Source organism: Castor canadensis, chromosome X (assembly GCF_047511655.1).
Source record: "Castor canadensis chromosome X, mCasCan1.hap1v2, whole genome shotgun sequence".
NCBI lineage: Eukaryota > Metazoa > Chordata > Mammalia > Rodentia > Castoridae > Castor > Castor canadensis.
The window spans coordinates 78,028,447-78,051,205 of NC_133405.1; the positions used below are offsets into that span (position 1 = coordinate 78,028,447).

Below are 22,759 nucleotides of genomic sequence, written 5' to 3' on the forward strand. Positions count from 1 at the left end.
CTTAGCCAATCTGACTAGATGGAGAAGGGAAAAGACCAATAAATAAAATTAGAGATGAAAAATGGGACATAACTACAAATACTAGTGAAATCCAGAGGATCATAGGGAATCCTTTGAAAACTTATATTCGAGTATACTGGAGAATCTAGAAGAAATGGATAAACTTCTAGATGCATTTAGCCAACCAAAATTGAACCAATGAGATATTAACCACCTAAACAGATCTATAACAAGCAATGACATTGAAGCAGTAATACAGAGTCTCCCAAAAAAGAACAGCCCAGGACCTGATGGATTTTTGGCTGAATTCCACCAGTCCTTTACAGAAGAACTATACCAATCCTCCTCAAATTTTTCCAGGAAAGAGAAAGGGAAGAAACACTACCAAACTCTTTCTATGAAGCCAGTATAACACTCATTCCAAAACCCAACAAAGATTCAAAAAAAAAGAGAGAGAGAATTACAGACCAATATTTTTAATGATATAGACGCAAAATTTCTCAACAAAATACTGACCAGACAAATTCAACAACACATCAAAAAGATCATACACCATGACCAAGTTGGTTTCATTCTAGGGATGCAAGGATGGTTCAACATATGCAAATCTATAGAAGTTATACAGCATATAAACAGAAGGAAGAACAAAAATGACATGATCCTCTCAATAGATGCAGAAAAAGCCTTTGACAAAATTCAACACCCTTTCATGATTAAAGCACTGAAGAAACTAGGACTAGAAAGAATATTCCTCAACTTAATAAAGGCTGTATATTACAAACCGAGCTAACATTATACTAAGTATAAAAGATTTCCACTAAAGTCAGGAATAAGACAAGGATGTCCACTTTCTCCACTCTTATTCATTATAGTTTTGGAATTCCTACCCAGAGCAATGAGACAGAAGTGAGGCCTCATGGTTTGCTAGGCAGGCACTCTACCACTTGAGTCACTCCGCTAGCCCTATAAATTCTACTTTTCACAAAACTGTAGAAAACAATTTCCCCAAGTTCTTTGTCCTCATCTAACCATGAATGCCGTTTTGTCAGTTCCAGTAATATGGCACTCATTTCTGTCTGAGACCTCATCAGAAGGACCTTACCATTCGTTTTTCTGATCTGGGGACGTAGCTCAGTGGTACTGTGCTTGCCTAGCATGCATGGGGCCTTCGATTCCATCCCCCAAACCACAAAAATAAATGAGTAAAGTAAAAATAATATGAATTAATTTGTATTTCTACCAGCACTATGTTTACAATTATATATATATATCCCATAAATTAAATAAGATACTCTACAATCCTTGTTTTCTGAGCTTTAACCACAATCATCTTTAATGTTCACATTAATACTAACAGTCTTTCAAAACAATTAAGTTTTTTTTTTTTTTTTAACTAACATGTCCCTTCCCTTATTTTGTCTTTTCAAAATCCTGTCTCCAAATTCTATTATATTCTGAGGTGTTGAGGATTAGGGATTCAATACATAAATTACTACAGGGAAAAGCACAATTAGGGCCTTGTTAGTATCATTACTTTTTCAGTTATCATTATTCCTTTTTGCAGTAGTGGGGTCGAACCCAGGGAGTAGGCAAGTACTCTTCCACTGAGCTACCCAAGCCCTTCGCCCTTATTCGTATTGGTTTTCAAACTGTCCCATACTTGGACTATGGGATCCTTTTCAAACTGGCTTGATTTCTTTGACAAGATCCAATAGTGTGGAGTCTTTGATACCATTTCCTGCATGAGGAACAGCAAATATTTCTCTCTCTTTTTCTCTCACTCTCCCACCTTTGTATAGTTTACCCTGTTATATTAAAATAAATCCTTGGTAACATTTCAAAAAAAAAAAAATACAATGGTCTTTGTTAATTTCCTTGTCTTCTGTCCAGGAAAAAATTGTAGCAATCTAATCCATTTTCCCAGGATGATTCCTTCCTTAGGGAGAAGAGGGTTGTCGACACTCCATTCTGGGCCTTGTAGGTTTTCTCTCTTCCTGGATTGGTACTTCTTTCAAGCAATTTTCAGCAAATACATTTATATGTTAATATACCTTATGACAATAATGAATCAACAACTTGAATTCAGTGCAGAAGTATTTTTTAAACCAACGTGTCTCCTTCCTCCTAACACTAAAAATTCAAGTTTGTAATGACACCAACAAAATTTCTAGTTTGTATTGTGGAAACACACGCATGCATGCACACACACACACACACACACACACACACAATTAAACGTTTTAATGATTTCATAGTTTTTCTGGTTGTGGTTTTGAAGTGGTTCTTGTACTTTGAAAAATAATATCACATGTAATTTATATGATTAAGTATTACAGCTCATATTTATCATATATACTGTATGGTATGCATGATACAAATACTTCTTTCATGTAGTTGTATTACACAATCTATATTGCAATAAATGATATAATGTAAAAATTATATTTAAGTATTTACAAAACACTTGCTTTTTTATGTAAACATTGTAAGCCATACAAATATTTTAAATGCTAAGGCATGCTATATTATGTGTCATTTAATCATGTGAGTCACTTTTCTGTTGTAACAAATACCGGAGAGAAACAACTTAAAGGAGGAAAGACTTATTCTGGTTCGGTTTCAGAGGTTTCAGTCCAATGTCAGGTGGATCCACTGCTTTGGGTCTGAGGTGAGGCAGAATCGTGCCAGTGGGCCTGTGACAGTGGAGCCTCCACATCTCATGGCAGCCAGGAAGCAGAGAAAGAGACAGACAAGAAGGGGCCAGGACAGGATACAACCTTCAGAGAAACCCCAGCGATGTACTCTCTTCAACCCGGCCCCACCTGCTAATAGCCCATTCAGCATGAACTCATCAGTGGGTTAATCCATTGCCGAAGTCAATGCCCTCATGACTTCATGCCCCTCTCAGTAATTGGGTCCACCAGCTGGGGAGCAAGCCTTCAATACTGAGACTTTTCAATGTGGAGCTAGGTACACCCCTCAAATCCTGCAGGTCCTTGCAGCTACAAGACTTGGGTGTAACCTCACTTAGTGTCAGCTTTGGTGACCAAGTGACTGCTGTCACCAACATTACTACCAGCTCAGGTGGCATAGTGTGGAGCAAGATTCTGTTTGCTGATATGCAACTTAGCGCCTGCCCAGCAAGGTCAAGGTCCCGAACGCAACCTCTAGGACCACCCAAAATAAATAAATTCAAAGCTGACTAATAGACCAAGAAAAAATCTAAAAATGTAATTAAAGGCATCAATAGCAGAATAGATGAAACAGAAAAAGAATTAGTGGGATTGAAGACAGGCAACTTGAAAGTAAACAGTCAAAGGAGATTTCAAAATAGCTTATTGTAAGCAAAAGGATTTTTGTAAGACTCATAGTAACCACAGTACAAAACTCCACCTTAGGGCAAATGGAAAACAATTTTATCACAATCCACCCTGATATCAAAACAGCAGAAAGATCTCCAAGAAACAGCCTATTGGTACATCTAAAGGAACTGGGAAAAGAAGAACAAACCAAACCATAAAGTTTTCGAAGGAGAAAAATTCTACCAATCGCAGTAGAAATATAAGAAACTTTAAAAATTCAAAGACCGACAAAATGAAGATCTAGGTTTTTGAATATACATGATCAACAAACCTAGAGCCACACTAAGAAAAACAGTGTTCAAGCGTATGAAATCAGATGGAAAGGGAGACATTACAATCAACACCATAGGAACAAAAGATTACTAGAAATTATTATGAACAACTATACACCAACAATTTAGTGATCTAAAAGAACGGCCAAATTCATGGATCCATATACCTTACCAATATGGAATCATTAAATAGAAAACCTGGGAGTCTGCTCCCATTTCCTGGGTGAGGAGCAGGAAATGCTTCTCTTTCTTTCCTCCACTTGTCCACTTTATCCCATTAAACTAAAACAAATCCTTACTGAAACTTGGAAGGAAGGAAGAAAGGATACCTGAACAGACGGATTATGAATAATCAGTGAATGAACAAGCCCAGGACCAGAAGGCTTCACTACTGAGTTCTACCAAACATTTAAAGGCTTAATCCTGATTTTTCTTAACTTATTCCAAAATAATTGAAGAGAAAGGAATAGAAGGAATTGTTCCAACACATTCTAAGGCCAGAGTTACCCTGTTACCCAATCCAGACAAAGACACAAGGAAAAGAAAGTGACAAGCCAATATGCTTGATAAACACAGATGCAAAAATCCTTAAGTGAATACTAGCAAGCTGAATGCATCAGTATATTAAAGATTATAATCCCAGCTATTTGGGAGGAGGAGGCAGAAGGATATCAAGGTCCAGCCCAACTTGGGCTACATGCCAAGTTCCTATCTCAAAAGCAAACTAAACAATAAAATTATCAAGAAAAAAACCTCCTGGAAGTAAAACCGATTCATCAATTTTGCCACATACATCAGTGGCAAGGCTTTAAGCCACTATTTAAGTACTTGAGATGAAAATCAAGAAAGCAGGGGCTGGGGATTTTTGGTTCAGTGGAAGAGCGCTTGCCTGGCACGTGCAAGGCCCTGAGTTAGGTCCCCAGCACCAGGAGAAAAAAAAAAAAAAACAAAGGAAGAAAGTTCGTTTACAGCACCTATGAAAAGTAAACTAAGAAGAAATTTAGCCAGAACCGAAAGATCTAGGAAAACTAAGACACTGATGAAGGAAACTGGAAAGGACACCCACAACAAATGGAGACACCGGTGTTTATCATTAGAAGAATAAATACTAACCTGTCCACACTACTAAGTGATGTACAGATTAAATAAAATCTAGATCAAATATCGACAGCAGGGCAATGGAAGTCTCTCAGGCTCCCTGCCCCCCAGCTTCCTGCCTCCCCTACATCAGCCCTGAAAGTGAAGGATCAGACATCACAGGCTAAGAGTTGGAGGCAGCTTCCTGGGAGGGCAGAGGGTTGGGGGGAGGGGTGAGCAGCTTCCTGGGAGGATTGGGTATGGGAGGTGTTGGGGGATGGGGCGGGGTGAGGGCGAGGCAGCTTAGATTCACTCACAAGAACCAGGCTTTCTTGGTGGAATTTAGTTCAGGCAGGATCCAGAGGCAGGAATGGCACGGAGGAGACAAGGAGCAGAGAAGGAAGAGTGCAAGCGGAATGCAGAGAGCTGAGGCCGAGAAGAGGTAGCATGCATCTCCTGAGCGCTCAGAGCTTGGCCTGCACACCCTCCACCCTCTTCGCCACCCTTCTCCTCTACTTCCTAGGTCTGCAGAACCTTCTTCACACAGTTTCGCGAAGGCTGTGGCGCTGGCAGCTTATGGAGCCAGGCACAGGTTTTGATCCAGTCGCAGAGCAGAGTGTACTGATGTCGAAGCGGGAGCCCAGGAAGCACCGAGAGAAACCTTACGAGGAGCCCCGCAGCCCTGTGTGGAGGCGCAGCCTGTAAATCCGCACCTCGGCGATGGAGGCCGGAGGATGGGCTGAGCAGAGGGACCCTGCCACAGGAAAGGACAAGCAAAGGCAAGGATGCTGTTCTGACTGCAGGCTATGCCACAGAAGGCGCCAGGGTTGCCATCCTGGTCCGCTGTCGCCCTTTCAGGCCACGGGGAGCTCAATCTTATCCTTGGACCCCCATCATCGCATCTCCGCCCTCCACCCTCTGCATCTGGGTACGTTTTCTCCCCGACCTGGATGTTTTTGATATGGAACTAGGAGGGAAAGAACTGCGGGGATTCCTCCTCCCCACCGCCATGCTTTCCGTTAAGCGGGCCGAGGCATTCAGTCCCTGGCAAACGAAACCCCTCCCCCAGCCGCGAGGGACGGAAAGGCAGGGAATTTCTGCAGAGGAAGGAAGGCTCTGCAGCTAGGTCCTCTCTTCTGCCATTTGTCCTTTTGTTAAGGGCAACGGTGTAGTCTCTGGTCAAAAGATCTCCACATTTTTGTGTCCCACGTGGAAGAATCCGTGGTGAGACGGGTGGGTGTTAATGGAAGGTTACAAACGACTTGAACAAATAACCCCGTCTTAAGGCTACCTCAAAATTCCTCTCCTCCTCTGAACTGTTGCAGGTCTTGCAAAATGACGTATTTCGCCCAACCAGGCACCTGTTCTCCCTTCCTGGAACCAGGTACCCGGTGACCTTTTTTCCTCCTCCCTCCTTACTTAAGGACCGTGCTTTACCACAACCATGTGCCACTTACTTTGGGATTAGTCCAGGGGTATTTTGCTCCCCTTTCTGGCTTTTAATAAAGGCCCCTCCGGTCTGTTGAGGTCGGTTCATTTTCTTTCTCATCTATCCTTGCTTCGTTAACTAGTTTGAACTTAACAGGCGTACATGGAGTTTATTAAACGTTAGGAAGAGAATTACAAAAGGAGGAATGGTGGGAAAGTTAGGGAAGGAAATTACAAAATGTGGCATGGTGGGACCACGTGGAAGCTGGAAACAGAGAGAGCGTCTTTCTCTTTTCCAGGTGCTTTTAAACCTTATGCTAAGGTATGAGAAGAGAAGAACCTGGTGATTTCTAACCAATAGTTGATGAGTGGGGAGGGGCAAGGGTGGTCCCTGAGCCAGGTGAAGGTGGTTTTAGTTGTCCCTGAGATAGGGTGACTAACCCACACATATTCGCAATTGAAAAGAAGACTCCCGAGAAAGAGAGGAATGTTCCATCTGAAACACAATATTAAGTCATATACCTTCTAAGATTCCCGAACTTTCCCTCATTCTAGCCTGCTTCACTTTGAGTGAGGGAGACCAGGCTCCTGGTCAGATTTCTCTGCCTGCATTCAGCAGCCTACTGCTGAGAGAAAAAGGAAGGCAGTAGGCCTTGACTATCTGACTTCAAAGTATACTACAAAGCTGCAGTAATATGGTATTGGCATGAAAACAGGCACACAGGCCAATGAAAGAAAGTCAAGAGATTAGAAATAAAAACAAATCTATAGCCAACTGTTCTTTAACGGAAACACTAAGAATGCACCTCAGAGAAAAAAAAGAGTCTTTTCAATAAATGGTGCTGGGGGAATTGGATAGCCACATGCAGAAGAATGAAACTCGACTCCCTTTTACTGCTTCTGGAAGTCATCGCTAAATGAATTAAGGATTTTAATGCAAGATCTGAAACTATGAAACTACTAAAGAAAAACAGGGGCAATGCTTCCGGACATTGGAATGGCAAGGACTATTTGGATAAGAGAGCAAAGCACAGGAAACACTATAAAAATAGACAAATGGGATAACATCAGACTAAAAAACTTCTGCAAAGGAAAGGAAACCGTCATCCAAGTGAAGAGACAACCTACAGAATGGGAAAAATTACTTTTAAAGTTTACATGTGACAAGGAGTTAATATCCAGAACACAAGATGAACTCCAAAAACTTGAGAACAAAAATCCAAATCAAATAACCCAATTGAAAAAAGGTAATGGACCTAAATAAACCTTTCTCAAAAAATGTCATACAAATGGCTAACATTTAATGCAAATCAAAACTCCCAAGAGTTATCAGGTCAGTCCAGTGAGAGTGAAAATGGCTGTCATCAAAGAGACAAAATGAAGCAAGTGCTTCCCTGGGAGACAGCAATGAAATCTGTTGTCCACATTTTCCCCTCTCCCTTTTCCTCCTGACTGACCTGGGAGCTTCCTCTTTTGGCCCCAGGTGATGTGGCAAGGTGTCTCTTCCTGCCATCTGTGAGTAGGACAATTATCTCCTGATTGGTTCCAATCATCATAACTAAAGAGTAGCGAGAGCTCTAGTTTGGAACAACTGGTGCAGGAAGCAGGGTGGGTGGCCTCACACTGGGAGGCCCTCCGCTAGGCACTGTGGGCTTTCCAATAGTGCAAGGGGACAGCTGCCAGCCCTGGTTTGTTCCCTCACTGCCACTGCTGCAGTGGCTTCACACCTTCAGTTCACAACTTGAAAGCTGAGTGCTCTACAAGTGCTAGTCTGAGCTGACTTACTTGCCTAGGACCAGAGGTTAGACCTGTGGGGGCAGCCATTTTACATCTACTAGGTCAAGTTATAAAAGACTCTTCTGAAGAGAGTGAGGTGTGATTCCTTGCAACTGGTAGGGGACAGGCTTGGCGTGTATACCTGCTCAGAGGACAGGGCAGCACTGACAAGTGGTGGGGCAAAGTGCACTACTGATGTCTCGCCCTGTTGAGTAAAGAGATCACTCTTTTGAAGCTGGCATGTGTGGCCAGCCAAACACACAAGTCATTATAAGGGCTCCATGTCAGGACCCTGGGGGTGGTACCTAGCCATAGGTGTTCTGTGTATAAACTCTTGGGGTATCCCTTACCTTTCTTCTGTTGTACTTCTTTCCCAGCAGTGGGAAATGCAAGATCATACCTGGGAGACCAGAGGCAGGATGCTTAATGTTAAAGGAAATGGGGAGTGAACAGGTTAATCTTGCCTTGATTTAAACACATACACGTGCACACTAGTGCTCAGGACTTCTGAAGAGGCCTGAGCCTCTTTATACATTTTAAAAGACATAGAAAACGTGTCTAATGCCCTTGAACTCTGCTGAGTCCTCATGAGGTTTTGGGGCCTTGCCAAATGATCCTGCCATCCATATTCTAGTGGGTCTATTCAAACCAGGATGAGACCTATTAGAACATGACAGAGAGGGAGATGGCTGCCTGAGAATGGGGCTGATGGGAACCACCACTCACAACTATGGCCATCTAGAACCCAGCAATGAGAGCTTTAAGCATCCAAAGAGAAAAGAAAAATATTTTCAGCTGCCTAGCTATACAAGCTATTCTAAAGATTTTACTTAAAGTGAGAGTTTTCCACTGCTGGGGAGGTGGGGTAGGATGGGGAAGAAGAGGAGGTAGTCCTAGACAGAGACTACTGCCTGGAGAAACCAGGTCCCTTCTTCCTCCTCATTTTATTTTTTCAACCAAAAACAGGAAGAGCAGCTTCATGAAGATAGCAGCCTGAAAAACAAACCTGGGGGAAAAGAACGCTATTTCAGGTTGTTACAAATCCAAACCAAAAGGGAGGGCGACTTTGAACTTTAAGTAGTGAGAAAACACCAGGTCTAGGAAGCACAATGTGAGCCCTAAATTGCTTATTAATTTATAAACACAGTTCTAGATAAAAAATATAAAAGCTAAAAAATAAAATATATACATGCAACATTTTAGTTATAATTATAAATTGTCCATATGTATATATTACATATAACCCAGCACAATTTTCCATAATTAGGCACTATTTTAAATTCAAAATTTGTACATTAATTTCTATACTACACCAGGCTTGGATGCTGGTGTTTGCAGTCCCAGATAATGAGGAGACAGAGGCTGGATCACCTGAAACGAGGGGTTTGACGCCGGCCTGAGCAACACAGGGAGACCACATCTCGAGAGACTTTATACGTGAACTTATGTAACAAAATTGTTTAAAAATGCTACTGATTGACTTTTTGTGCCTTTACAACACAGATTGCATCTTAAACTTAACAACTGTTAAATGCACCAATTCACAAAATTCATCGGGGAAGTTTATCACAATGTGGTGTGTGTTCCATGTGCTATTTTCGACTGTCTATCCTACAGCTATAAGATAGAATGTTATGTAGTTTCTTATTTGATCTATGATGTTATTTAATCTCTGTTAATTTTGTATTTCAACCTCTTAAATATACATATTCTAAATTTCATGCTGTTATTGATTTCAATTTCATATCACTGTAGTCAAAAATATATGACCTACCCTGAAAAATGTTCCATGTACAGAATGTAAGTTGTGCTGTTGCTGGATGGAATTCTCTACACATTAGGTCACTAGTGTGTAGTCCAAAACTGATTCCTTAATTTTGTCTGGATTGTCTAGTCATAGCTCAAAGTAGGATGCTGAAATGCCCCACTATTACTGAATTGCAGTGCATCCCTCCCTTCATATACATTAATATTTGCTGTATAGACTTAGGCACTGCTATGTTGGGTACATAGTCACACTGCTTATTTGTCAAGTCAAATTGATGAGCTTATGATTACAACATAAATATCTTTGTCTCATTTTACACCTGCATTTAATTCTCTTTTCAGGGGAAATGAATCTCTTGTAGGCAGCATATAGTTATTTCTAGCTTTTTATCCATTCAGGGCTCTACATTTTATTGGAGAATTTAATCTTTTTTCCATTTAAAGTAATTACTGATTGGTAATGACTTAACTAATGGAATTTTGTAAAGTGTTTTCTGGTTGCTTAGTAGATCCTTGGATTCTGCCCTCCACCCCCACCAGTGCTGGGGATTAAATCCAGGGCCTTGCACATGCTAGGCAAGTTCTCTATTACTAAGTCCTTTATTCCCTTTTTCCCAATTTACTATCTCTGTTATTAAATAATTTCCCTTAGGGATAGTCTTCAATTCCTTCTGATTCTTTAATTATCTACTATAGGCTTTTGTTTTGTGGTTATCATTAGGCATAGTAAAAGCACCTTACGGTTGTAAGAGGCTATTATAAGATGTTAACAACTTACCTTTGATACAAACCCTTCTACACTTTTACTCCATTTCTTCCAAATATCAAACTTTAAAATTTTTTTAATTTACTGTTTTTATTAGAATATATTAATAGTACAGGTGGGTTTCATTATGCTGTCTTCATATGTGTGTGTAACATACTTTAATCCTTTCCTCCTCTCCCATTTTATGCTCATATTCCATTATTATTACTATTACTATTATTATCATCATCACTTTAGGTCTAGATTCAACATGAGTGAAAATGGGATATTTGGCTTTCTGAGCTTGGCTTATTTCACTCAACATGATGATCTTTAATTTCATCCATTTTCCTGTAAATGAAATAATTTCATTCTTCTTTATGATTAATACTCTGCTATGCATTTTATTTATCCATTCACCAGCTTTTGGGAACCTAGGATGATTCCAAAGTTTGGCTATTGTGAATAATGCTAGGATTACAGTTGTAAACCAGTGGCGCCTGGTGTGTTTTTTTCTTGATGATTGCCAATCTGATTGGAGTGAGATGGAATCACCCAAATACTGAATTTTTGACGTCCTTATTTATTTATTTGTTTATTTACTTATTTTGTGGTACTGGAGCTTTAACTCAGGGCCTTCATCTTGAGCCACTCCACCAGCCCTTTTTGTGACATAGGGTCTCATGAACTATTTGCCCAGGCTGGCAAACCACAATCCTTCTGATCTCTGTCTCCTGAGTAGCTAGGGTTACAGGCATGAGCCACCAGTGCCCAGCTCAGACATCTGATTTTTGACAAAGGATCCAAACACATACATTGGAGAAATACAGCTTTTCAACAAATGGTGTTGGGAAAATTGGATGTTCACATGTAGAAGACTGAAACTAGATCCCTGTCTCTCATTCTGTATGAACGTACCAGTAAATTTTATACCATTATAATTTTATGTTACAAAACTAGTGTCCTTATCTTTCAGCTTGAAAAATGCCCTTCAGCATTTCACTTGTTCTAATGAATAAGAGAGACTATGATTGATGTCTTCAAATATATTGATGGGTTAAGTTTTTTCATTCAGTTTTTGTTTCATGTTATGATGAAGCTCTGTTCTTAGCTATATCCAAATTATGGAATTTAGGAATTATCACTGGTGATTTTCCCTGTCCTGTAACCGGAACATTATACCATTCTTCTTTTAGATGCTGTTCAGTTAGTTTATCATTTTTCTTCCTGTTGCTTGTAAACTGTTATCCTACTCCATTTATAAACTGTTTTCTTTTTACTTGATAATTTAATTTTTACACAATATGCTAGTTATGTTACAAAGGCAGTACACACATCACCCCAATTTCCTCAAAGGTGACATCTTCCATAAATATATACAATATTCAAACCAAAACATTAACATTGGTGAACTGTATTTATCTGGAATCCATTTTATCACATGCATAGAATTGTGTAACTACCACAGCAACCAAAATGCAGAACTATTCCATCATTACAAAGATAGTCCTTTATAATCACATGCATGGCAATCCTCTACAATCTGTAATAGCTGTTTTCTAAGCTCTGCAATTTTATTAGAGAAAGACATACAAAACAAATCATGTCACAACTTCAGATTGATTTTTGTTTTTTCCAGGATAATTTTGTTGTAATATCCACATCTTCATGCATAGTAATGGTTGATTTCTTTTCACCATACACTAATATTCCATGGTATGGATGTAACATGAAAGTTTTTAAAATTCTCATCCTGAAAAACGTATGGGTTGTTTTCTTGCTGTTTCAACCTAAACCTTTCAATTACAGGTTTTTGTGTATATGGACGTTTTCATTTCTATAATACTCCAAGACAACAAATGCTGTTTGTGTGTATGTGTGAGCCATACCTCCAGCTCTATGTGTTTAGTTTTAGAAGAAACTGACAAGTAATTGGCAACAGTAGATAAATTTTATATACCCATTAGCAATGGGTATAAGGTCAATTTTTTTCCTCTCCATCATTAGCATTTATAACCATCAATATTATTTACCTTACCTCTTGTAACAGGTACATAGTAGTATCTCATCCTGGTACTGATTTTCATTTATCTAATTGTTAATGATGTTAAACATCTTTTCATACTTATTGACATTCATGTAAACCTTTAATAAAAAGCTCCTTCATAGCCTTTGCTCATTTTATAATGGGAAAGTTCGCATTTTTTAGTGTAGCTTTGAGATTTATATATTTCAGTTACAGGACCAGGACAAAACACAGGGCTTAAAAATATATTCCCTCAGAATGCAGTTTGTCTCCTTATTCTATTCATGAGATATGCAAATTGAAAGTGTAAAACTTTGACTTTTAATCAACTTACCAATTTACTTTTATTAGTGGATTGTGCTTTCATGTTATTATACTTATGGATATACCTAGGTCCAACAGATTTTTATCTGATGTTTAGGTCCAAAAACTTTATACGGTTGTGTTTTACATTTAATCTTATTATCCATTTTTAGTTAATTTGTGTAAAATATGTGGATTATGTTAATATGTAGTTTGAACTATGGATACTCAACAGACACATAATCATTTATTTGAAATTATTTACCTTTATTGAATTTATAGTCTTGTCAAAAAAATCAGCCATGTGTATTTGTGTAGATCTATCTCTGGTTTTTCTATTGTGTTTGTTTCATTGGTCCATGTCTTTCCCTTGGCAAAACCACATAAGCTTGATTATGGTTACCAGGTGTTTTAAACATCGGTTATTTATTCTACTCATGATATGTTCCTCATTCAAAATTCTTTAAATTATATCACTGTCCACATATATTTTATTTTTTGGCAGTACTGGGATTGGAACTCAGGGCCTTGAGCTTGCTAGGCAAGGGCTCTACCACCTGAGCCACTCTCCTAGTCCTCCATATATATTTTAGACTGAGCATGTCTATATCTATAAACAATCTTAGAAGAATTTCAGTAGGAATTGCATTAAGCCAGCGTATTAATTTGGGAATTAGTATTTACTGTATTCAGTTATCTGATCAGTAAACATGGAATAGCTCTCTACATACTTAGATTTTTATTTCCTCAGAATTGCTTAATTTTTGCCATAGAAAATTTATACTTATTTGTTAGATTCATCCTTACATCTTTTATTATTTTACTTCTAAAAAATTTTTTAAAATTTTTTTAGAATACTAAAGATTGCACTCAGAGCCTCACGCTTGCTAGGTAAGTGCTCTACTATTTGAATCAAGTCCCAGACCTCTTGCTTTCAATTTGTTTTCTGGATAGGATCTCACCCTAACTTTTTGCCTGGGCTGGCCTCAAACTGCAATTCTCTTACTTCCACTCCTTGGGTGGCTGGGATTATAGATGTGATCCACCATGTCCTGTCCTTCATTTCATATTATTTTCTACTCACATTTTTTAATGAAACCAATCTCTAACACTCTGTCTTGTAAAACTGAAACTATACGCATTAATACATTACATTTCCAACTCCATCCAAACCTTGGCAACCACCATTCTACTTTCTGTCTACATGAATGATTGGTCTAGGTTTCTCACAAAAGGGGTAATAATGGGAAATATTAATCATTTTAGTGACTGCCACTAACTCACTTAGAATAATGCCCTCAAGAGCCAACCATGTAGCATGTGTCAAAATTTCTTTCTTTTTTTTTTTTAGCTTAATATTCCTTTACATACTGGGTGCCTTCTGAAATTTGACTTATTGTTAATGATGCTACTAAGAAAATGGGCATGCAAATATGTCTTAAAAGAACTGGAGTTCTATTCTTCAGGGCACATACCAATAAGGAGAATTGTTGAGAGTATAAAGTAATATTTTTACTTACCACATACAATTTTCCATAGAAGCTGTACCACTTTACATTCCCACCAATAGTGAGAAAGGTTTTAATTTCTTCCATGTGACATTAAGTGCAAATTCACATAATATTTCATAACCGTATTTCTTCCACTGTAGGGACACTTGCTTACAAGGGTCACAGAAACAAATTAACTTCAGGAATAAATCCAGGTAATCTCATCTTGGAGAAATCAAGGAGAGGTATAAAATCTGTGGTGGGATATCCTTAAATATGCTATGGCATTATGACCAGGCCTAAGTCGCAGAGAAAAAAAGTGTTTTTGGGTTTTTTTTTTTTTGCGGTATTGGGGTCTGAACTCAGGGCCTCACACTTGCAAGGCAGGCACTCTACTACTTGGGCCACTCCGCCAGCCCTTTTTAGTGTTGGGTAATTTTGAAATAGGATCTTGCAAACTATTTCCCTGGACTGGCTTCGATCCTCCTGATCTCTGCCTCCTGAGTAGCAAGATTACAGGTGTGAGCCACTGGCACCTGGCATAAGCTATTATGTCTAGAATAGTATTATATACATGAAAATACACAAAAGTAATTATTAGAGTTCTATCAACATATATATATGTGTGTGCGTGTAGCCTCATATCAAAAATAGGCTATTTCATATATCATAAAATATAAATTCTAGTTATATAATGATTATATATTCAAATACTTTATTATATGTAATGGTGAAATATTTTTATAATGGACAAGATATAAATTAGTATATTAATAATTATATACTTGAATAAATTAATTGCTATGTATTTTTTTGTGTTGTAGCTTTTGTTTTTGTGTTTTATTTTTTTAGAGGAACTGGGGTAGGATCTCAGGGCTTCGTGCTCACAAGGCAGGTGCTCTACCGCTTTAGCCACTCCTTTAGTCCATTTTCTTTGGTTCTTTTGGAAATGGGTCTTATGAAGTATATGCCTGGCCTGGCCTCAAACCATGATCATCCTGATCTCAGCCTCCCAAGTAGCTAGGATTACAGGCATGAGCCACCAGTGGCTAGCTTCTAGGTATTGTTAATGGAATTGTTTTCTTTTCCAGATAGTTCATTGTTAGTATATAGAAATTCTACACTCATATATTGGTTTTGTATTCTGTAATTTATTCAATTCATTTATTATTTCTAACAGTTGTAGGGTACTCTCTATATGATGAAGTCATCAACAAACAGAAATTTTCAATTCTTCCCTTATTATTTAGATACCTTTTATTTTTTCTCTTGCCTAATTTACATGGCTAAGATTTCCAGTACTATGTTGCACAGAAGAGTTCAGAATGGGCATCTTTGTTTTGTTCCTGATCTTAGGGAAAAAGCCTTCAATTCTTTATCATTGACTAGAAAGGTAGGCATGGAATAATCATGCATGACCTTTATTGTTTTGAGGTACATTCATGAAAGGATGTTCAATCTTATCAAATGCTTTTTCTGCATGTATTTAGATAATTATGTAGTTTTGTTCTTTACTCTGAGGATATTGTATATCACATTTATTGATTTTAGTATTCTGAGCCATCCTTGCATTCCCAGAATAAATCATACATGAGCATGACGAAACCATTTAATGTGCTGTTTGAATTTGGCTTACTATCTTCATCAGGGATATTGGCCTATAAACTTCTTTTCTTATAGTGTCTTCATCTGAATTAGGTATCAAATAATGATGATCATATAAAAAGTTTGGAAGTACATCTTTCTCTTCAAATTTTTTGGATGATTTTGAGAAGAAATGGTATTGGTTCACCTTTAAACGTGTGGTAGAATTCAGCAGGGAAGCCAGCAGTTCCTGGGTGTTTCTTTGATGAGAGAATTTTTTAAATTAATTTTATTACTAATTCAGTCTCTACTACTTATTAATCTCTTCTTGTTTCCTATTTCTTTGGTTTTTAGTCTTGATAAGGTGTTTCTAAGAATACACATTTCTTCTTAGAAATGGCTATCCAATTTGTTTGCATGGAATTATTTATAATATTCTTATGATTCAATTTGTTTGCATAGAATTACTTATAATATTTTCTTATGGTCCATTTTAACTCTGTGGTATTACTTGCCATGTTTCTTCTTTTGCTTTTCTGGTTTGTTTGGTTTTGCGGTATTGGGGTTCGAAGTCAGGGTTTTGTGCTTACTAGTCAGGCTCTCTCCTTGCTTAAGCCACACCTCCAGCCCTCTTCTTTCATTTTTGATGTTTAGCTAGATAAATGTCAATTTAATTTTTACAGAAAACAAACTTGCTTTGTTGATTCTAACATTTTTTAGTATCTATTTTATTAATTTCTAAAACAATTCTGTACTTTTCTCTGTTAACTATGGACTTAGTTAATTGCATTTCTAGTGACTTGGTAGTTTTTCTAGTGACCTGACAGTTCTTATCTTAACTTCTATTTTGTCTGATATTTCTAACCCTGTATTCTTCTGGTTTCTATTTGCATGGAGTATCTATTTCCATCACTTCAAATGCATGTATTTCCTTAAAAAGGAAGTCTGTTGTAAGTAGCATATAGATGGATCTTGTTTTTTAACCATCCACTCATATACTCAATGTCTTTTGACTAGAAAATATAATCTATTTACATTCAATGTAATTTTTTTTTCAGTGCTAGGGATTAACCCAGTGTCTCCTGCATGCTAGACAAGTACTATACCACTGAGCTACATTCCTAGCCCTATGATATTCCTTCTTTCTTTTTCTTTTTCTTTCTGTTTTTGGCAGCAATGGGGTTTGAACTCAGGGTCTCATGCTTGCTAGGCAGGTGCACTTACCACCTGAATCACTCCACTGGCCCTTTTTTGTGATGGGCTTTTCCAAGATAGGGTCTCATGAACTATTTGCCCTGGGCTGGCTTTGAACTTTGATACTCCTGCTCTCTGCCTCCAATAGAATAATTTCTTTTCCACTTTATTATTTGGTGGTGACAGAAAATTATGATTCACAAAACAGAAACATGCAATACTCTTCTGTTTTTACTTCACTTGCAATTATCCTTACTCTCAGTTAGTAATGACATCATCTCTTGAAATTATAACAACCAATCTAAGAAACACTCTCCTCTTTTTCTCTCCTGAACTTATTCTTTTCTGATTCATACTTTTCCTAAGATGAAAGGAAGTTTTGCCTTGAAGGTCTTCATTTCTTAGAGAAAAAGTCTTTATTTAAGTAATAATCAGATTTTCTAAGACTTCCTGTTTAAAAAAAGTCAAACACAGAAAAGTATAAAAATTAAACAACAGAATTTAAAACTGTCATTATCCAAAACCAGGTTTAACATCTAGTAAAGATTTTGGGGACATTTTTCAGCATATAATTTACAAAGAAAAATGTAGGAAAACATAGCTACAAATAACTTTATTAACTTAGAAATACATCACAAAGTGGCTGCTAGAGAGAGGGGAACTGACTGGAAAGCAGCATAAGGAAACTTTCAGGAGTAAAGGAAATGTATTCTATTTTGTCAAGTGTAATACCTATGATGAAGTTTAATGTATGATAATTATACCTCAATGTTTTTAAAAAGGATCATATGTGCTTTTTAAATTTATTTTAAATTGACAGATAAGATTGTATATATTTATCTGTCAAGTTACTGTGTACAACTCGATGTTTTGAAGTATGTATATAACTGTGGAATGGTTAAATCTAGATAATCAACAAATACATTACCTGATGTTGTTATCTTTTTTTTTTTTTGGTGGTACTGGGGTTGAACTCAGGGCCTCATGCTTACTCGGCAGGCACTCTACCACTTGAGCCACTACACCAGCTAGCCAAGTTGTGTTAACATTTTTGCTGTGAGAATACTTAAGTCCACTCTTTGTATTTTTCAAGAATATAACATATCATCATTAACTATGATCATGATAGCTTTTATTGTACACTATTCAGTTTTATTTTACTTGATTTAAAAAGAAAAAGAGCAAAATGACTGAAAGAATTACTGAAATTCAGATAAATATTATTTCACAAGAACTACCCAAAAATATCACTAAAGGGCTTTCTCTGATGAAAAGAGGGTAAAACACGATATATAAAAAATATTATGTATATAAAATATAATATACATTAACTTTAGAGTGTTGACACCATACAATGAAGAATGAGATTAACACTCAATAATTATAATTATTCCTAGCTTGCCCAAAACAAGTTTCTATGGCTCATATAATTCTGTTTCATTAAGTTTTATAAAAATTGTGTGTACACATATAACTGTATTACTTTTTCTTCTAGTTTTACACTTACATAGCTTCAATGCTTAGTACTAGCCCTTGTTTCACAGCTCCTCTACTCCTGTGATCCTCATTTTCACTTACTCCTTCATTGATTATATTTTGGTGCTAAATACTTTTATCAAAAAGGGCTAATAGGCTGGGTACCAGTGGCTCATGCCTATTATCCTAACTACTCTCAGGTGGCAGAGACCAGGGGAATTGCAGCTTGAAGCCAACCCCCAGCAAATACTTCATGAGACCATATCTCGGGAAAAACTCTTCATAAAACAGGGCTGGCAGAGTGGCTCAAGTGGTGGAGCACCTGCCTAGCAAGCTTGAGGCCCTGAATTCAAACCCCAGTACTGCCAAAAGTAAAAAAAAAAAAGGGGGGGGGGAGAAGGGCTCATGATAGCTAATTCCATGAGTTACTTTACATTTGATAATTTCTGCCTATCTCCTTACTTGCAAATCACCTTGTCTGGTATTAAAAAAACTGGAGAGGTCCAGTCACTATGATTAGCTTAAATGCTGATGAAAGCCTCACCTAAACCAACTCAAAGCAGAAATCTTAGACAAAACAGAACACACTAATAAAAATATAAGATGTACTAAAAGGTAGAGAAGAAATTCTTTAAGGTAACAGAAAGAAATACAATCCTATGCTTGTAGCTTATAAGCACAAAGAGGAGTTTGGGGGAGGGGCTGCCTGCATGAGACCAAAGCAACAATTGTCAGAAAAAGAGTGACAATTAATAATTCCACAAGCAACTTATAAAAGTATCCCTTCTGGGGCTGAAGGCATGGCTCAAATGGTAGACTGGCTGAGTAGGAAGGACTACTTGCTGAGTTCAAACCCCAGAACCACCAAAAAAAAAAAAAAAGAGCACCCATTTCCCATCACTATTAATTTTATCTCAATTAGTAGATGAGAAGGAATAATTGCCATGTTCATTTCAATGAATATCCCTTTTGTGCACTGATTTGGATAAGCATCCCCATAGAATTATGTAATCATACCTTTTGCCTACTTACCTACTATTTTTCTTACAATTCACTGAAAGAAAATAATTAGGGAGCCTTTATTATATGCAAAGCAAATTAGGTTTCTTTTGAATGTTTGTGGAGTATTTTACCTACCACAAATGTTATTTTTAAACTTTACATATTTAAATCTATCTTCATGCTCTTCATCTGGTATTAGATGTATAAAACTAACATATGAAAATCAGTAGCTTTTCTATATACCAATAATGAATAGGCTGAGAAAAAAATTAGGAAAACAATTTCATTTGCAATTACCCCCCCAAAAAAAATACCCTAGGAATAAACCTAACTAAAGATGTGAAAGACTTCTACAACAAAAATTCTGAAACTCTGAAGAAAGAAATTGAAGATACCAGAAGACAGACCTCTCGTGATCATGAATCAGCAGAATTAATATAGTGAAAATGGTATACTATTGAAGCAATCTACAAATTCAGTACAATTCTTACAAAATCCCAATATCATTCTTTATAAATACAGAAAAACCAATGCTAAAATTCACATGGAAGCACAAAAGACCCTGAATAGCCAAAGCAAACTTGAGGAAAAAGAGCAATGCAGGAGGAATCACAATACCAGATTTCAAATTATACTTCACAGCCATAGTAACAAAAAGAAATTGGTATTGGCACAAAAACATGAAGTGCAATGGAACAGAAGACCCAGAAATAAATCTATGTAGCTATACCCACTTATTTAATTTTTGACAAAGAAACCCAAAACATACATTGGAGAAAAGACAGCCTCTTCAACAAATGATGCTGGGAAAAGTATGCTCCACAAGTAAAAGACTGAAACTAGATCACTATCTATCACCCTGTACAAAAATCAATTCAAAATGGATCAAAGATCTTAATGTAAGACCTGAAACTTTGAAACTTCTATGGGAAAACTTTAGAAGATATAGGCATGGGCAAGTATTTTCTGAATAGGACTTCAATTGCCAAGGAAATAAGGACAAGAATTAACAAAAGGGACTGCATCAAATTAAAAACCTCTACACATCAAAGAAAACAATAAGAGACAACCCACAGAATGGGAGAAAATCTTTGCTAGCTATTCAATGGTGAAGGATTAACATCCACAATATGCAAAAAACTCAAAAAAATATTAAAAGAACAAATAATCCACTTAATAAAAGGGCAAATGAGTTAAACAGACAGTTCTCAAAAGAAGTACAAATGGCCAATAAACACATGAAGAAATGTTCAACATCCTTAGCCATAAATGAAACACAAAGTAAAACTACATTGAGATTCCATTTCACCCCAGACAGAAGAGCAGTCATCAAGAAAACAAGCAACAACAAGTGCTGGTGAGGATAGGGGAGGAAGGAGAAGGAATACTCATACACTGCTGGTTCTGTAAACTAGTTCAGCCACTATGGAAATCAGTATGGAAGTTCATCAAAAAGCTAAAAATAGGTCTACCTTATGATCCTATTATACAACTCTTGGGCATATACCTGAAGGGGTGTAAATCAACAGAAAAGAGGGATACCTGTACACCCATGTTTATTGCAGCATCATTTACAAAATAGTTAAGCAGTGGAATCAGCCTAGGCTCAATAAATGATGAATGGATGAAGAAAATGCAGTATATACACACACAATGGAGAATTACTCAGCCACAAAGACAAATGAAATTATGCTGCTTGCAGGATAATAGATGGAACTGGAGATCATCCTATGAGATAGAAGTATATATTTTGGAAGTGTACATTCATTATTGAATCAAGTAAGGAAATTCAGATCAAAATGTTGAGGTGTGGGGAGTGTGTGGGGGCAGTTTATTTGGAGATCTAAATACAGTACTCAGAACTCAAGACCTCACCTTTGCTAGACGAAACGCTCTACCACCTGAGCCATACCCAGTCCAAAGGAATGCAACTCTTAACATAGTCTGAATAAGTATATTATCAACAATCATTTCCATGCAAAATGGAGTGTTATTCAGTAATATAGAATGAAATTATGTCATCTGCAGTGTTGGACTGAAAGAAAGCATGTTAGACTGAAAATGTATGGAGAGATGAGGAAATGGAGGTGTTAAGACTGAAAGAGGCACAGAGAGATAGGCGAGGAGACGGCTCAATATATCAGCACATTCTAATTTTTGTCTTTACCCAATACTTATTTAGAATTGGATTTAATGAAGCCTCAACATCACTACTATGTTTTTTATCTCTTATCAGTATGAGGCTGGGAAATTGAGGGTCCAAACTCTAGTGTGTATGTACTAAAAGCCTTCACTGAAAAAGTCTAGTTGGATATGGGTCATTTATATATCTTTGGTGAAATATTTAATTACTAGTGTAAAATTTAAAAAATTCTTTTATTATTGTGTTAGGTGGCATCCACAAAAGTTCTTACAGTATATCAAATATATCATACTTGAATTCACCCCCTCCATCATTCTCCTTTATCCCCCTATCCCCCCATCCCTGGAATAGTCTCATTAGAGTTTAAAAAATGCAAACTAAAAATACAATGAGATACTATTTCACACCAACCTTCACGGATGACTCCTGAAAGCAGAAATCAAAACACAAATCTAAAATACATGGCAAAATAATTTTTAAAAGAAGTCGGGGGGGGGGGTTAAGTATATAAAGAGATTTACATGAAAGTAAGGTTTCTACGTTTTACTTTAAAAAATCTACAAAAGTGATTTTTACATATGTATACTGTAATCCCTACAGCAACAACTAAAATAGACATTAAAGAGATGTAATAAAAGTTTAAAAGTACATTAAAATGGAATAGTTAAAAATATTCAAATAAGCAAAGGAAAAAGTAAACAGAAACAAATGTACCATATAGGGGGCAAAAAAAGTATTATAACCTCCCTTAACAAAGAAAAGACTTAGCTGGGCACTGATGGCTCATGCCTGTAATCCTAGTTACTCAGGAGAGCAAGATCAGGAGCATCATGGTTTGAAGCCACACCAGGCACACAGTTCACGAGACCCTATCTTGAAAAATACCCAACTCAAAAAGGGCTGGTGGAGTGGCTCAAGTGGTAGAGTGCCTGCCTAGCAAGTGTGAGGCCCTGAGTCCCAAAAAAAAAAAAAAAGGAAGAAAATAATTATTTGCTTGACCTTATCAGAGAACTGGGGTTAGGAGACAAAAAAAAAATATGAAAATCTAGAGAAAAGCAGGTACCTATAGGAAACACACACACAATCTGAGCATTTGATTACCGGGACATATGCC

At 37.2% G+C, this 22,759-nt stretch overlaps 2 long non-coding RNA genes across 3 annotated transcripts in view; one reads left to right on the forward strand and one right to left on the reverse strand.

The window, feature by feature from the left end:
* The window catches only part of LOC141419568 (uncharacterized), a 53,490-nt gene that overhangs the window by 23,416 nt on the left and 7,315 nt on the right, over window positions 1-22,759 (reverse strand). The window lies entirely within an intron of this gene.
* On the forward strand, window positions 4,946-6,237 carry LOC141419597 (uncharacterized). Its single transcript, XR_012444236.1, has 2 exons — window positions 4,946-5,639; window positions 6,037-6,237. It is a non-coding gene; the product is annotated as an uncharacterized lncRNA (long non-coding RNA).